This window comes from Arachis hypogaea, chromosome 6 (genome assembly GCF_003086295.3).
Source record: "Arachis hypogaea cultivar Tifrunner chromosome 6, arahy.Tifrunner.gnm2.J5K5, whole genome shotgun sequence".
In the NCBI taxonomy this organism is placed as follows: domain Eukaryota; kingdom Viridiplantae; phylum Streptophyta; class Magnoliopsida; order Fabales; family Fabaceae; genus Arachis; species Arachis hypogaea.
The window spans coordinates 67448776-67461220 of record NC_092041.1 but is presented as its reverse complement, the minus strand read 5'-3'; the positions used below and the strand labels follow the sequence as shown (position 1 = coordinate 67461220).

General features: G+C 36.1%; 1 non-coding gene across 1 annotated transcript; it reads left to right on the top strand.

The window, feature by feature from the left end:
* Positions 1 to 5342: 5342 nt before the first annotated feature.
* LOC112699977 (small nucleolar RNA R71) lies at positions 5343 to 5446 on the top strand. Its single transcript, XR_003152906.1, has one exon. It is a non-coding gene; the product is annotated as a small nucleolar RNA R71 (small nucleolar RNA).
* Positions 5447 to 12445: the final 6999 nt, after the last annotated feature.

The following is a 12445-nucleotide window of genomic DNA, read 5'->3' as shown; positions in this document are numbered from 1 at the left end:
AAGATTCAGCACCTTTACTTTCAGTTCTCTTTAATTTCTGCAATTCATCCCTCTCCCTTTACCTTTCCTGCTATTTACTTATAGTTGGCTACAAAATCACTCAACCAATACTTGATTTGCTTGACAAAATCAACCACTAAACTAAAATTGCTCAATCCTTCAATCCCTGTGGGATCGACCTTACTCCCGTGAGTTTTATTACTTGATGCGACCCGGTACACCTGCCGGTGAGTTTTGTGTTGGATCGTTTTCCACACATCATCCCTCAATTTCAGTCAGAAAATACCTGAAATTACAGAAAAACACACAAACTCATAGTAAAGTCCAGAAATGTGAATTTAGCATAAAAACTAATGAAAACATCCCTAAAAGCAACTAGATCATACTAAAAACTACCTAAAAACAATGCCAAAAAGCGTATAAATTATTCGCTCATCACAACACCAAACTTAAATTGTTGCTTGTCCCCAAGCAACTGAAAATCAAATAGGATAAAAAGAAGAGAATATACTATAAATTCCGAAATATCAATGAATATTAATTCTAATTAGATGAGCGGGACTTGTAACTTTTTGCTTTTGAACAGTTTTGGCATCTCACTTTTTCCTTTGAAGTTCAGAATGATTGGCTTCTCTAGGAACTTAGAATTTCGGATAGTGTTATTGATTTTCCTAGTTAAGTATGTTGATTCTTAGACACACCTACTTATGTGTCTTGGCCATGGCCCTAAGCATTTTGTTTTCCAGTATTACCACCGGATACATAAATGCCACAGACACATGACTGGGTGAACCTTTTTAGATTGTGACTCAGCTTTGCTAGAGTCCCCAGTTAGAGGTGTCCAGAGCTCTTAAGCACACTCTTTTTGCTTTGGATCTTGACTTTAACCACTCAGTCTCAAGCTTTTCACTTGGACCTTCATGCCACAAGCACATGGTTAGGGACAGCTTGACATAGCCGCTTAGGCCTGGATTTAATTTCCTTGGGCCCTCCTATCCATTAATGCTCAAAGTCTTGGATCCTTTTTACCCTTGCCTTTTGGTTTTAAGGGCTATTGGCTTTTTCTGCTTGCTTTTTCTTTTTCTTTCTAATTTTTTTGCCCTTTTTTCTTTTTTTTTTCGCAAGCCTTTACTTTTTCACTGCTTTTTCTTGCTTCAAGAATCAATTTCATGATTTTTCAGATCATCAATAACATTTTTCTTTGTTCATCATTCTTTCAAGAGCCAACAATTTTAACATTCATAAACAACAAGATCAAAAATATGCATTGTTCAAGCATTCTTTCAGAAAACAAAAATTATTGTCACCACATCAATATAATTAAATTAAATTCAAGGATAAATTTGAAATTCATGTACTTCTTGTTCTTTTGAATTAGAAACATTTTTCATTTAAGAGAGGTGAAGGATTTATGGAATTATTCATAACTTTAAGACATAGTTACTAACTACTAATGATCATGAAGTAGAGACACAAAACATAGATGAACATATAACATAAAAACCGAAAAGCAGAAAAATATAAGAACAAGGAATGAGTCCACCTAAGTGGCGTCTTCTTCTTGAAGGACCAATGATGTCCTTAAGCTCTTCTATGTCCCTTCCTTGCCTTTGTTGCTCCTCCTTCATTGCTCTTTGATCTTCTCTTATTTCATGGAGAATGATGGAGTGCTCTTGATGTTCCACCCTTAATTATTCCACATTGTAACTCAAATCTTCTAAGGAAGTGTTGAGTTGTTCCCAATAGTTATTGGGAGGAAAGTGCATCCTTTGAGGCATCTCTGGGATTTCTTGGTGATGAGCTTCCTTATGCGTCCCTTGGGCTCCATGAGTGGACTCTCTTGTTTGCTCCATCCTTTTCTTAGTGATGGGCTTGTCCTCCTCAATGAGGATGTCTCCTTCTATGATAACTCCAGCTGAGTAACATAGATGGCAAATAAGATGAGGAAAAGCTAGCCTTGCCAAAGTAGAGGACTTATCGGCTATTTTATAGAATTCATGGGAGATGACTTCATGAAATTCTACTTCCTCTCCAATCATGATGCTATGAATCATGATGGCCCGATCCACAGTAACTTCAGATCGGTTGCTAGTGGGGATGATGGAGTGTTGAATGAACTCCAACCATCCTCTAGCCACAGGCTTGAGGTCCAGTCTTCTTAGTTGAACCGGCTTGCCTTTGGAGTCTCTTTTCCATTGAGCTCCTTCCACACATATGTCCATAAGGACTTGGTCCAACCTTTGATTAAAGTTGACCCTTCTAGTGTAAGGGCATGCATCTCCTTGCATCATGGGCAAGTTGAATGCCAACCTCACATTTTCCAGACTAAAATCTAAGTATTTCCCCTGAACCATTGTAAGATAGTTCTTTGGATTCGGGTTCATACTTTGATCATGGTTTCTAGTGATCCATGCATTGGCATAGAACTCTTGAACCATTAAGATTCTGACTTGTTGAATGGGGTTGGTTAGAACTTCCCAACCTCTTCTTCGGATTTCATGTCGGATTTCCGGATACTCATTTTTCTTGAGCTTGAAAGGGACCTCAGGGATCACCTTCTTCTTGGCCACAACATCATAGAAGTGGTCTTGATGGGCTTTGGAGATGAATCTTTCCATCTCCCATGACTCGGAGGTGGAAGCTTTTGTCTTCCCTTTCCCTTTTCTAGAGGATTCTCTGGCCTTAGGTGCCATCAATGCTTATAGAAAAACAAAAAGCTTATGCTTTTACCACACCAAACTTAAAATATTGCTCGCCCTCGAGCAAGAGAAGAAAGAAGTGAAGAAGAAGAAGAAAATATGGAGTAGAATGGGAGGTGTAAGTTTCGGCCAAGGTATAGAAGAGGGGGTTGTGTTGTGTGAAAATGAAGGAGAATGGAGGGGTATATATAGGGAAGGGGAAGAGGGTAGGTTCGGCCATTTAGGTGGGGTTTATGGGGAAGAGTGGAGGGATGTGAGTGGTGAAGGGAGTAATTGGGAAGAGAGATTTGAGGTGATTGGTGAAGGGTTTTTGGGAAAGTGTGTTATAGGATTAGGAGGTAAGGTGGGAATATGTTAGGTGGGGATCCTGTGGGGTCCACAGATCCTGGAATGATCCTGTGGGGTCCACAGATCCTGAGAGGATTCTGTGGGGTCCACAGATCCTGAGGTGTCAAGGATTTACATCCCTGCACCAATTAGGCATGTAAAATGCCTTAGCGTACCATTCTGGCGTTTAAACGCCGAAGTGACACACGTTCTGGGCGTTCAACGCCCATGTGTAGCATGTTTCTGGCGTTAAACGCCAGTTTCATGCTTGTTACTGGCGTTCAGCGCCAGCTTTCCTTAGGGCATATTCCTGGCATCCAAATGCCAGGATGTTGCTTGTTTCTGGCGTTCAGCGCCAGATCCATGCTCTGTTCTGGCGTTGAACGCCAGCCAGATGCACCTTACTGGCGTTTAAACACCAGTAAGTCCTTCCTCTAGGGTGTGATTTTTCTTCTGCTATTTTTAATTCTGTTTTTAATTTTAATATATTTTTCATGACTCCTCATGATCATGAACCTACTAAAACACAAAATAACAATAAAATAAAATTAGATAAAAAATTGGGTTGCCTCCCAACAAGCGATTCTTTAATGTCAATAGCTTGACAGTGAGCTCTCATGGAGCCACAAAGGTGATCAGGTCAATGTTGTGGACTCCCAACACCAAACTTAGAGTTTGGATATAGGGGTTCAACACCAAACTTAGAGTTTAGTTGTGGCCTCCCAACACCAAACTTAGAGTTTGATTGTGGGGGCTCTGTTTGACTTTGTATTGAGAGAAGCTCTGCATGCTTACTCTTCCTTGTTACAGAAGGATAGCCGTGTGCCTTAAACACAAGGTAGTCCCCATTCAATTGAAGGACTAATTCTCCTCTGTTAACATCAATCACAGCTCCTGCTGTGGCTAGAAAAGGTCTTCCCAGGATGATGCATTCATCCTCCTCCTTCCTAGTGTCTAAGATTATGAAATCAGCAGGGATGTAAAGGCCTTCAACCTTTACTAATACGTCCTTTACTAATCCATAAGCCTGTCTTACTGACTTGTCTGCCAATTATAATAAAAATAAGGTAGGTTGTGCCTTAATGATCCCCAGTTTCTCCATTACAGAGAGTGGCATAAGATTTATGCCTGACCCCAGGTCACACAGAGCCTTGTTAAAGGTCATGGTGCCTATGGTACAGGGTATTGAGAATTTGCCAGGATCTTGTTTCTTTTGAGGTAAAGTTTGCTGAACCCATGTATCAAGTTCACTAATGAGCAAGGGAGGTTCCCCTTCCCAAGTCTCATGACCAAATAACTTGGCATTCAGCTTCATGATGGCTCCTAGATATTGAGCAACTTGCTCTCCAATTACATCTTCATCCTCTTCTGAGGAAGAATAATCTTCAGAGCTCATGAAAGGCAGAAGGAGATTTAGTGGAATCTCTATGGTCTCTATATGAGCCTTAGATTCCTTTAGGTCCTCAATAGGGAACTCCTTCTTGCTTGAGAGACATCCTAGGAGGTCTTCCTCACTAGGATTTTCATCCTTCTCCTCCCTTGTGCATTCGGCCATATTGATTACATCAATGGCCTTGCACTCCCCCTTTGGATTCTCTTTTGTATTGCTTGGGAGAATATTGGGAGGAGTTTCAGTGACTTTCTTACTCAGCTGGCCAACTTGTGCCTCTAAATTTCTGATGGAGGACCTTGTTTCACTCATGAAACTTAAAGTGGCCTTAGACAGATCAGAGACTAATTTGCTAGATTAGAGGGGCTCTGCTCAGAATTCTCTGTCTGTTGCTGAGAAGATGATGGAAAAGGCTTGTTATTACTGAGCCTATTTCGTCCACCATTATTAAAGCCTTGTTGAGGCTTTTGTTGATCCTTCTATGAGAAATTCGGATGATTTCTCCATGATAAATTATAGGTGTTTCCATAAGGTTCACCCATGTAGTTAACCTCTGCCATTGCAGGGTTTTCAGGATCATAAGCTTCTTCAGAAGCTGCCTCTTTAGTACTGTTGGATGCATTTTGCCATCCATTCAGACTTTAAGAAACATGTTAACTTGCTGAGTCAACACTTTGTTCTGAGCCAATATTGCGTTCAGAGCATAAATTTCAAGAACTCCCTTCCTCTGAGGCGTCCCATTATTCACGGAATTCTTCTCAGAAGTGTACATGAATTGGTTATTTGCAACCATGTCAATAAGTTCTTGAGCTTCTATAGGCATTTTCTTTAAGTGAATGGATCCACCTGTAGAATGGTCCAGTGACATTTTAGAGAACTCAGACAGACCATAATAGAATATGTCTAATATGGTCCATTCTGAAAACATGTCAGAAGGACACTTTTTGGTCATCTGCTTGTATCTTTCCCAAGCTTCATAGAGGGATTCACCATCTTTTTGTTTGAAGGTCTGAACATCCACTCTAAGCTTGCTCAATTTTTGAGGAGGAAAGAATTTATCCAAGAAGGCCGTGACCAGCTTATCCCAGGAGTCCAGGCTATCTTTTGGTTGTGAGTCCAACCATTTTCTAACTCTGTCTCTTACAGCAAAAGGGAAAAGCATAAGCTGTAGACTTCAGGATCTACTCCATTCATCTTTATAGTTTCACAAATCTGCAAGAACTCAGTTAAAAACTGGTAAGGATCTTCAGATGGAAGTCCATGAAACTTGCAGTTCTGTTGCATTAGAGCAACTAATTGAGGTTTCAGCTCAAAATTGTTTGCTCCAATAACCGGAATGGAGATGCTTCTTCCATCAAATTTGGACGTTGGTTTAGTGAAATCACCTAGCATTCTCCTTGCATTATTGTTGTTGGGTTCGGCTGCCATCTCCTTCTCTTGTTCGAAATTTTCAGAAAGGTTGTCTCTGGATTGTTGTAATTTAGCTTCTCTTAGTTTCCTCTTCAGAGTCCTTTCAGGTTCAGAATCAGCTTCAACAAGAATGCCATTTTCCTTGTTCCTGCTCATATAGGGAAGAAGAGAACAAGAAAGGAAAGAGGAATCCTCTATGTCACAGTATATAGATTCCTTTATGTTAGTAGAAGAAGAAACGGAATAGGAGTGAAGAAGAATGAATAGGTAGGGGCAGTGATTTGAGATGAAGAGAGGTGAAGAGAAGTGTTAGTAAATAAATAAATAAATAAATAGAAGAAGGGGAGAGGGAAGAAATTTCGAAAATAAATTTGAAAAGAAGTTAAATGATTTTTGAAAATAAAAGATAAGATAGAATTCAAATTAAAACAATTAATTAATTAAAAATAATTTTTGAAAAAGGAATGAGATATTTTTGAAAATCAGAGAGGAAAAAGTAGTTAGGTGGTTTTGAAAAAGATAAAAAACAAACAAAAAGTCAAATAGTTAGTTGAAAAAGATATTAAAATCAAATTTGAAAAGATAAGAAGATAAGAAGTTAGATAAGATATTTTTAAATCAACTTTTTGAGAAAGATAGAATTTTGAAAAAGATACGATAACAAGATAAGATAAAAAAGATATGATTAAAAAGATAAAAAAGATATTTTGAAAAAGATTTAATTTTTAAAATTAAAATTAATTACTTAACTAACAAGAAACTAAAAGATATGATTCTAGAATTTAAAGATTGAACCTTTCTTAACAAGAAAGTAACAAACTTCAAATTTTTGAATCAATCACATTAATTGTTAGTGTAATTTCAAAAATTTTGAAATAAAATTAAGAAAAATATTTTTGAAAAAATATTTTGAAATTTTTGAAATTAATAAGATAAAAATGAAAAAGATTTGATTTGAAAAAGTTTTGAAAAGATAAGATTTTTTTTAAGATTGAAAATTTGACTTGACTTGTAAGAAACAACTAATTTTAAAAATTTTTTACTAAGTCAACTCAAATTTTCGAAAATTTGGAGAGAAATAAGGAAAAGATATATTTTTTATTTTTTTGAATTTTTGATGATGAGAAAGAAAAACATAAAAATGACTCACAACATGAAAATTATGAATCAAAACTCATGATGCATGCAAGAACACTATGAATGTCAAGATGAACACCAAGAACACTTTGAAGATCATGATGAACATCAAGAACATAATTTTGAAAAAATTTTGATGCAAAGAAAACATGCAAGACACCAAACTTAGAAATCTTTAATGCATGGGCTCTAACAAACAAAAAATGCATATGAAAAACAACAAACAACATAAAACAAGAAAACGTCAAGATCAAATAAGAAGACTTGTCAAGAACAACTTGAAGATCATGAAGAACACCATGAATGCATGAATTTTCGAAAAATGCAAGAAAAATTTTAAAGCATGCAATTGACACCAAACTAAAAAGTTGACTCAAGACTCAAACAAGAAACACAAAATATTTTTGGTTTTTATGATTTATGATTTTTTTGTATTTTTACTATTTTTTAAAAAATTATATTTTTGAAAAATAAAAATAAAGAAAAAACTTTTGAAAGATTTTTGAAAACTTTTTTTTGAAAAGAAAATAAAAGAAAATTACCTAATCTGAGCAACAAGATGAACCGTCAGTTGTCCATACTCGAACATTCCCCGGCAATGGCACAAAAAACTTGGTGGACGAAATTGTGATCATCAACAATGGCGCCAAAAACTTGGTAGCGCTCTCAAACGTGAATCACACTTTGTCACAACTCCACACAACTAACCAGCAAGTGCACTGGGTCGTCCAAGTAATACCTTACGTGAGTAAGGGTCGATCCCACGGAGATTATTGGTATGAAGCAAGCTAAGGTCATCTTGTAAATCTCAGTCAAGCGAATAATATTTGATTATGGGAAATATAAAGAGATACTTACTTAAATAAGAAAGGATAGAAATACTTATGTAAATTAATGGTGGGAATTTCAGATAAGCGTATGGAGATGCTTGTCCCTGTTGAATCTCTGCTTTCCTACTGCTTTCATCCAATCCTTCTTACTCCCTTCCAAGGCAAGCTGTATGTAGGGCATCACCGTTGTCAATGGCTACATCCCATCCTCTTAGTGAAAATGGTCCAAATACTCTGTCACAGCATGGCTAATCATCTGTCGGTTCTCAATCAGGTTGGAGTAGAATCCAGTGATTCTTTTGCGTCTCTCACTAACGCCCAGCCTTAAGTAGTTTGAAGCTTGATGAGCGGATAATTTATACGCTTTTTGGCATTGTTTTTAGGTAGTTTTTAGTAAGTTCAAGCTACTTTTAGGGATGTTTTCATTAGTTTTTATGTTAAATTCACATTTCTGGACTTTACTATGATTTTGTGTGCTTTTCTGTGATTTCAGGTAATTTCTGGTTGAAATTGAGGGACTTGAGCAAAACTCTGAAAAAGGCTGACAAAAGGACTGCTGATGCTGTTGGAATCTGACCTCCGTGCACTCGAAATGGATTTTCTGGGGCTACAGAAATCCAAATGGCGCGCTCTCAACGGCGTTGGAAAGTAGACATCCAGAGCTTTCCAGCAATATATAATAGTCCATACTTTATTCGGAAATTGACGACGTAACTTGGCGTTGAACGCCAAGTACATGCTGCTGTCTAGAGTTAAACGCCAGAAACACGTCATGATCCGGAGTTGAACGCCCAAAACACGTTATAACATGGCGTTCAACTCCAAGAAAAGCCTCAGCTCGTGGATAGATCAAGCTCAGCCCAAACATACACCAAGTGGGCCCCGGAAGTGGATTTATGCATCAATTAGTTACTCATGTAAACCCTAGTAGCTAGTTTAGTATAAATAAGACTTTTTACTAGTGTATTAGTCATGTTTTGGCCATTCGGTCTTTTGATCATTCAGGGGGCTGGCCTCTCGGCCATGCCTGAACCTTTCACTTATGTATTTTCAACGGTGGAGTTTCTACACACCATAGATTAAGGGTGTGGAGCTCTGCTGTACCTCAAGTTTCAATACAATTACTATTACTTTCTATTCAATTCTCTTTTATTCTTATTCCAAGATATACGTTGCACTTCAACTTGATGAATGTGATGATCCGTGACACTCATCATCATTCTCACCTATGAACGCGCGTGATTGACAACCACTTCCGTTCTACTCTAGGCCGGGCGCATATCTCTTAGATTCCCCAACAGAATCTTCGTGGTATAAGCTAGATAGATGGCGGCATTCATGGGGATCCGGAAAGTCTAACCTTGTCTGTGGTATTCCGAGTAGGATCCCGGGAATCCGGAAAGTCTAACCTTGTCTGTGGTATTCCGAGTAGGATTCCGGTATTGAATGACTGTGACGAGCTTCAAACTCCTGAAGGCTGGGCGTGATGACAAACGCAAAAGAATCAATGGATTCTACTCCAACCTGATTGAGAACTGACAAATGATTAGCCGTGCTGTGACAGAGCATTTGGACCATTTTCACTGAGAGGATGGGATGTAGCTATCAACAAGGGTGATGCCTCCAGACGATTAGCCGTGCAGTGACAGCGCATAGGACCATTTTCCCGAGAGGATTAAAAGTAGCCATTGATGATGGTGATGCCCTACATACAGCTTGCCATGGAAAGGAGTAAGAAGGATTGGATGAATGTAATAAGAAAGTAGAGATTCAGGAGGAGCACAACATCTCCATACGCCTATCTGAAATTCCCACCATTAATTTACATAAGTATTTCTATCTTAGTTTATTTATCTTTATTTTCTATTTATTCCATTAATCAAATTTAAACCAATAATCCAATTATACTTGAATCCGCCTGACTGAGATTTACAAGGTGACCATAGCTTGCTTCATACCAACAATCTCTGTGGGATCGACCCTTACTCACGTAAGGTATTACTTGGACGACCCAGTACACTTGCTGGTTAAGATGAACGGAGTTGTGTCCACACATAATCAATAGCCATTAAATAAATCTCTTGCAAATACAAAGAGGGTCACAATTTCGTCCACCAAGTTTTTGGCGCCGTTGCCGGGGATTGTTCAAGTATGGACAACTGACGGTTCATCTTGTTGCTCAGATTAGGTAATTTTCTTTTCAAAAATTTTTTCAAAAATCTTTTTCAAAATTTTTCTTTTCTTTTTCGTTTTTCCAAACTTTATTTTCGAAAAAATTAATAAAAATCCAAAAAAATTAATAAAATCATAAAAATAAAAAATATTTTGTGTTCCTGTTTGAGTCTTGAGTCAATTTTTGAGTTTGGTGTCAATTGCATCCTTTAAAAATTTTTCTTGCATTTTTCGAAATTCCATGCATTCATAGTGTTCTTCATGATCTTCAAGTTGTTCTTGACAAGTCTTCTTGTTTGATCTTGATGATTTCTTGTTTTGTGTTTTTTGTTGTTTTTCATATGCATTTTTCGTTTGTTAGAGTCCATGCATTAAAGATTTCTAAGTTTGGTGTCTTGCATGTTTTCTTTGCATCAAAAATTTTTCAAAATTATCTTCTTGATGTTCATCATGATCTTCAAAGTGTTCTTGGTGTTCATCTTGACATTCATAGTGTTCTTGCATGCATCTTGTGTTTTGATCCAAAATTTTCATGTTTTGGGTCATTTTTGTGTTTTTCTCTCTCATCATAAAAAAATTCAAAAATCAAAAAAATATCTTTTCCTTTTTTATCTCCTAATTTTCGAAAATTTGAGTTGACTTAGTCAAAAATTTTAAAAATTAGTTGCTTCTAACAAGTCAAGTCAAATTTTCAATTTTAAAAATCTTATCTTTTCAAAACTTTTTCAAAAATTAAATCTTTTCCTTTTTTCTTATTAATTTTCGAATTTTTTTTAAAATATTTTTCAAAATCTTTTTCTTATCTTTTACATCATATTTTCGAAAATTAGCTAACAAGTAATGTGATTGATTCAAAAATTTGAAGTTTGTTACTGTCTTGTTAAGAAAGGTTCAATCTTTAAATTCTAGAATTTTATCTTTTAGTTTCTTGTTAGTCATGTAATTAATTTTAATTTTAAAATCAAATCTTTTTCAAAATATCTTTTTTATCTTTTTAATCATATCTTTTTATCTTATCTTTTATATCATATCTTTTTCAAAATTTTATCTTTTTCAAAAAATTTGATTTCAAAATATCTTATCTAACTTCTTATCTTCTTATCTTTTCAAATTGGATTTTAATATCTTTTTCAACTAACTATTTAACTTTTTGTTTGTTTCTTATCTTTTTCAAAACCAACTAACTACCTATCCCTCTCTAATTTTCGAAAGTATCTCATCTCTTTTTCAAAAATTCTTTTTAATTGTTTTAAATTTTAATTTTAATTATATATTATCTTTAATTTTCGAAAATCACTAACCACTTTTTCAAAATTATTTTCGAAAATTTTCTATCTCTCCTCTTCCTCTATTTATTTATTTATTTACTAACACTTCTCTTCACTTCTCTTCATCTCAAATCACCACCTCTATCCTTACCCATTCTTCTTCACTCTTCTTCCCTTTCTTCTTCTACTAACATAAAGGAATCTCTATACTGTGACATAGAGGATTCCTCTTTCTTTTCTTGTTCTCTTCTTCCCTATATAAGCAGGAACAAGGAAAAAGACAAAAGCTTCCACCTCTGAGTCATGGGAGATGGAAAGACTCATCTAAAGGGTTTATAGCTCAGTGGTAGAACATTTGACTATAAATCAAGAGATCCCTGAGATACCTCAGGGGATAAATGGTCCTCCACACAACTATTGGGAGCAACTAAGGATAGGAGCACCAAAATCACTAGGGATCATGCAACAGAAGCAAGGAAGAGACATAGAGGAGCTCAAAAAGCACCATTGGTCCTTCAAAAAGGTGCCACCCTCACTAAGGTGGACTCATTCCTTGTTCTTATATTTTTCTATTTTTTGATTTTTATGTTACATGTTTATCTATGTTTTGTGTCTCTACTTCATGATGATTACTAGTTAGTAACTATGTCTTAAGGTTATGAATAATTCCATTAATCCTTCACCTCTCTTAAATGAAAAATGTTTTAATTCAAAAGAACAAGAAGTACATCAATTTCGAATTTATCCTTGAATTTAGTTTAATTATATTGATGTGGTGACAATACTTTTTGTTTTCTGAATGAATGCTTGAACAGTGCATATTTTTGATCTTGTTGTTTATGAATGTTAAAATTGTTGGCTCTTGAAAGAATGATGAACAAGGAGAAATGTTATTGATAATCTGAAAAATCATAAAATTGATTCTTGAAGCAAGAAAAAGCAGTGAAAAAAAAAGAAAAGCTTGCAAAAAAAATGGCGAAAAAAATAGAAAGAAAAAGAAAAAGCAAGCAGAAAAAGCCAATAGCCCTTAAAACCAAAAGGCAAGGGTAAAAAGGATCCAAGGCTTTGAGCATCAATGGATAGGAGGGCCCAAGGAAATAAAATCCAGGCCTAAGCGGCTAAATCAAGATGTCCCTAATAATGTGCTTGTGTCATGAAGGTCCAAGTGAAAAGCTTGAGACTGAGTGGTTAAAGTCATGATCCAAAGCAAAA